This window comes from Megalops cyprinoides, chromosome 25 (assembly GCF_013368585.1).
Source record: "Megalops cyprinoides isolate fMegCyp1 chromosome 25, fMegCyp1.pri, whole genome shotgun sequence".
Taxonomy (NCBI): domain Eukaryota; kingdom Metazoa; phylum Chordata; class Actinopteri; order Elopiformes; family Megalopidae; genus Megalops; species Megalops cyprinoides.
Window position 1 is genome coordinate 6,100,897 of NC_050607.1, and position 5,697 is coordinate 6,106,593.

A 5,697-nucleotide genomic window follows, 5' to 3' on the forward strand; every position below is an offset into this window, starting at 1 on the left:
CAACTGCACAGCCCAATGTGAGGATGGTAAGGGGCCGGTTCCCATGGCGATTTCCAACGCCGGCTGACAAAATGAAACAGCGATTACGCTGCAGCTTTACAATGCAGAGCAGGCCAGTTTCACAGCCTGGGGCCTACATTTGCAGAGACGAGCCTGCCCAAAGCACTGCGCTCTCTCTCTCTCTCTCTCTCTCTCTCTCTCTCTCTCTCTCTCTCTCTCTCTCTCGCTGTCTCTGTATCTCTTTCTTTCTCTGCTTTCTCTCTTTCTCGCTCTCTCTCTCTCTCTGTCTTTTTCTCTCTCTCTCAATCTGTCTCTGTATCTCTCTCTTTCTCTGTCTCTCTCTTTCTCTGTCTCTGTCTCTCTCTCTCTCATACATTATTGTTTTTGCTGTTGTTGGTACAGGGGAGGTGCCATTAGAATGTCGTTTGTATGCTGGCTTTGCAGCAAGTGATTGTTTTTCATTCTGCCCGAAGCAAGTCGTTCGACGTTGGCATAGATTCACAATTGATTTTACCTTGATAAGATTTTCGTGATCACGACACAGAAACTTTTTGTTTCTAATTCATGTATTGATAAACGTTTTAGTTTGAAAATGCCCCTGATGTCAGGCAAGAAGCTTTCTGCATGCCTGAAGTCATTTTTCCACAAAGAACATGGCATTCCAACGCAGATGCACTCTTACGAGTGCATTTGTGATCACAATAGTGAATCACACACACGTGCACAGATCCAGTCTGACCCGTGCTACGTGCACAGGAGGAATGCGAAGGTGTTTTTTGGATGATGTGGAATGCTGTGTTTCATCACTCCTGAAACACTCCAGGTATCACTCAGTCTCACTTTCTCTTTTCTCCCAGGGGTCTGGGTAGTGGGTTTGGTCCTAATCTGGCTCTTTCTGCTACTGGCATTACCGTAATTGGAGGTGGGTGGACAGTTTGTTTCAAGAAAAGGATACGACTTCTGAGTCATTTACAGTTATGACGCACTTCTCAAATGGCAGGTTGGTTACCTTTTTTTCATCGATTCCCGCAAGTGCCATGCATCTGTTGAAGGAAATCGATAGATACGGGTTTGGGGGGGGGGGGGGGGGGGTCTGCAGAGCCCCCGTCCCACAGGCTCCCATGTTCCCGTCTCTGTCGGCTTCACGGGTGGGGTTTTGCCGAGCGGCCTGAGGCTGGCAAAGCTGGGGGTCGTCGTCATCTCTCTCGTGTCTTGCTGCTCCCTGGAACATTCCGGATAAAACGCGTCATATTGTATCCAGGTGCACTGAGTCCTCACAACCCTTCTGCTGTGCACGTTAGGCCTGACAGCAGACACGGGCAAAGCAACTCACACGGCCGGCACCCTCACACAGACATCTGCATATACATACATACATACATACATACATACATACATAATCAATTATGTAGGGGAAGGACTGAATAGTACATACGTTGCAAAAATCTGAGATTTTTCTGACAGAGGAGTGGGTCAGGCCGGGGTCAGTGCCTCACAATGCTGGAATATGTCCTTCATGTGTGCATGGATGCATGCTTTTAAAGCATGCACAGACACACACACTCATAATCACCCTCAACAGAGCGTTTGATGTCTCTGTTGCTGACACCTAGTGCCCACTGTGCAGAAAGCCACAGAAGTTCAGTCTGAATTATTAATGTGTCTCTGTCATTGCCTGAGGAGGATTCATGCATTCAGATATTAACCGAAACAGAGGAATTATGCACGGCAAACATGCTCTGATTTAAACAGCATTTAAATGGTCCCATATTCAGCTCCAGACTTAATTTGTAAATTTGTGATGTTTATGCAGTCACACCCATTCGGCCTAGTAACCCCCCCTGCACCCCTTGGAAACAAATTCAATCTGTGAGGGTCAGGACATTCTCACTGTCTCATTGTTCTGTCCCTGCTTCATCCAACCTCGCAATTAAGCCTCGCGGATTGTCTCCGGCGTGGGGCGGAGAGAGGGCGTGCATACGAACAGCAGGATGTCAGTCAGTGCGGGCTGAGGTGGGCCGGCCCCTTCCCTGGTAACTGAGGGGGAGGGGCCGGTCAGATCACCCCGGCTGCTTCCCTGAGTCCTTTACAGTTGACTTCTGTCGACTGGGCATTTAAGTTGAGCATTGCAGGCACAGAGACTTCGGTGTGACTTGTCATCTTGAGTTTGGGTGCTTTCTTTCACAAATGGAGAGAGAGCAGCTCAGAGATAGACCCCCCCACCACCACCACCATTGCCCCGCCCTTACACTCCACAGCCCCTAATCGTTGGGTATGAGCACCTTCTCACTCCGAGTGTGGTTAGTGTGGTTAGTGCCGGCCCCTGTATATGCACCCACTTCCTCTCTCTTCCTCTCTGTCTCTCTCTCTTTCTCTGAAGAAAGTAAAAACAGCAGTTTCTTTTGAAACAGTTCCTTCCACAACTTGTGTTTTTATTTCATTTCCTGTGCGTTGGTTCGAGCAGTTGCTGAATTCCAAAAGTATTTTTAAATCTCTATTTAGACACACGTCACAAGGGGACTTTCACAGAAGTCCTTCGTCATTAAGATGGTTTGTGAACCCTGGACATACTGTATATGATATGTCAGTTTGGGGTGTGTCTCAGGAAAGCACACCTGAGGTCTGTGCTCCATGCACACATGTAGCAGATGGAAAAAGCGCACTGGAGCCTGGGAACCAAATTTTACAATCAGCTGAAGAATGTGACCCACGATGGTCTCGGCGAAGCACTGAGCCAATGCTCTTTGGCTGCTCCATTTTTTGCCTGGCCTCCGTTGCATTCAGCATCTCTTTTATTTATATGTGATATCTGACGGGAAAATGTTCTAATCCAAGCCACGGTCTCTCTGGGAATATACAACACAGGGACCTCAATCTCAGCCCTAACCCAAACCGCAGTCTGCCAGGAATGTACAGTACAAAGATGTCAAGCCTTAAATAAAAAGCTGCATGGTGGAGAAGTGTACTGCCATTGTACGTCTGGTGATCAGTGCATTTGTGTGCATATGCTTGTGCTACAAATGTAGATTTATGAGAGATATCCACTCACCCCTTCTTTTTTTAAAAAAAAACATGTATTTAGAATTTGAATATCTAAAATATGAATATAGATTTTATTCAGATTCAATATTCAAGATTAGAATCTGTCAAATGGTCTTAACGAATCCTTATCACAGCTCCCTCTGTCAGCCCCGCCTTCATTGTTTCTGTTCCCATGAACTTAACTGATCCGTGCCATGGCAGGGATGAGGCAGTGGTGCTACACTTGGGTCTTGTTACCAGGTGGAGCCGGGGGTCAGAGGTCAAAGCACATGGAAGTCCGGGGGACGCGCACACGCGCTCTGACTGCCTGCGACCGAGGAATCCGACAAAGCTAAATCGCCTCCTTGAGTGGTTACACATTCATGTGCCTGAAAAAAAGGTCAAATGCGTCAGTGTAATACACACAGAGCGTTTCTGTAAACGTGGTCTTGGCTTCCCATTGGCATTCCTATGACGTTTTCCTTTTGTTTTTTTGTTTTTTTTTTATTACTTTAAAAGCCTTCACCGTCTTGCGTCTGTTTGTAGTGGGGAGGGTTACCATGGCGATGATTGCAGAGTTTGAAGCCATCAGCCTTGACAGCTCAACAGTGGGAGAGGCAAAGGAGGACAAGAAGTGCTTGGTACCCTGTCAACGGCAGCCGTCAAACTTTTAAAGTGGCCATTGTTGGATGGGAATGGGGGGGCCGGAGCAATTGCAGGTTTTGGCTTTCCAGCATCGCCATGACAGCGAAACGCGTCGCTCAAAGCCGGGCGAAGCTGGGGCAGCCGTGACTCATGGCTCGTTGGAACGTACCGGCTCTAGGCCTTCGAAGAGCGGAGCGGCATTGTGTTCACCTCACACAGCAGAGAGGGTTATCCGGCAGCAGGGGTCTGTGTTGTTCGAACTGTTATGATGGCAACCATTTAGCATGGGGGAGCTGGTGATATTGGGGGGGGGGGGGGAAGCTTCTCCATCTGAAAGCATTATCCATCCATCCACGCATTCCAGTCCTGTCCTCCTGCGTCCCCCCCCCCCCCACTGGGATTCTGGGTTACTCGATGCTTGTCTGCTCTAGCGCTCTTGAGGACTCTGCTCCAAGTGCCTGAAATTGAGAAAAAAACATCTGTATTCATGAGACCTGAGAGCTCCAGCAGGGTGAGTCACGGGGCTGACGGAAGCTCGTCGGCCGTCTCGACTGGATCGCTCCAGCTCCAGGCTCCTGCCTGGCTTTGGCGAGAGCTTTGCTTTCCAGGTTACACGTGTCTAACATCTCCGGTCTCTCAAGGCTCACGGTTTGGCGGCTTGGCGTTCTTCGCGTAACAGTCACAATGCGCCAGTAAGTCGAGACGCGTGAGTGCGTTGCCAGGGAAACCCGGGCCTATTGTGACTCACAATGACAAGGGGCTTCCCCCACGCCTCTGCTGTCTCCACCAGGTGGCGCCAGCTGGCATGAGCGCGTGAGGTGCTGCGCTGTCAGCCTGAGGAACAGGTAGGCTGTGTGTCAGGTGACTGCAGCGGGAACAGGGTGGCAGTGAGGGCTGCCTTTGTCTTCTCTCTTCCTACCCTTCCTTCCCTTGCTCAGCAGTGTTGATCCTCTCAGAAATTACTAGAATTCCTTTCCTCTGTTAAAGCAGCAGAGCACTGTTGGCCGCATTGGCCCATTTGTACGGCAGTGTTTCATGAAGCCCACTCAGAGTTCTTTCTCAAACTGAAACGTGAAGCTTGATCTGTGATAGAGGTGGTTCAGTGTAAAATAGCAGGTAGCCATGCCCTGTCTGTGTCTGTCACCCAGCCCCACCCTCGAGAATGGGTTGGTCCTGCTCATTAGCCAGCTCTCTCCACTGTACAGTGATCACAGCAAAACCATTAGAGCCCAAAAAAGGGGGGTGGTCAGTTATTAATCACCTCCTTTTTCTGGGAAAGGAGAGGTCATGTAGCGGATACAGTCTTACTGCAGTTAGCCTGTTCTAGTGGATCTTCCACTGCTCCTTAGACTAGTCTCAGCTCTTTGTGTCATCAGAAATTGAATAACCAAACAGAAATTGACCATAACTGATTGTCATTTTTATGGTCCCATTTACAAATAGAAATCTATGCGCCACATTCATAATAAGACAGAGATCATTATCATAAATCGATAATCCCACGAACATCCATCAACAGTCAGGCCACACTTGTCCCACACCGCAAGCACAAGAGCGTCGCTCTTTGTTCGAGCCTTGCAAAAATCAGTAATCGGGGTTTACACTTTTGCGCTACGTGTTTAAAGTCCTCTGCAAATTCATGCTAATAAGCGCGTTGTGCCTCCGGCTATGAATAGCATTACTTTGCTATGCGTGTCCGTTACTCCACACGCCGCCTTGCGATAGTCTTCAGAGCCCCTTGAAAAAGAGCACACTAACCCAGTGCAGCCGAGCGTGAAAATAAAGCAGTCTGCAATGCAGTGTGTACCATCAGTCAATCACAGTGGAGCGAGCGGAGCCCGGGGAAGTTCCCCCATAGCCCTCCTGTCTTCCCCTGATCTCAGAACTGTGATGCTAAACGTGCTTTTCCCTCAGAGCGACTGGGTGTCTCGCTGTACTAATCGCCTCTGTTTGGTGCGTGGTTTTTAGCTCTGACCAGCACCAGTTCACCAGGCCTGGAGCTATGGGGTGCATAGGGGTGCATTGCACCCC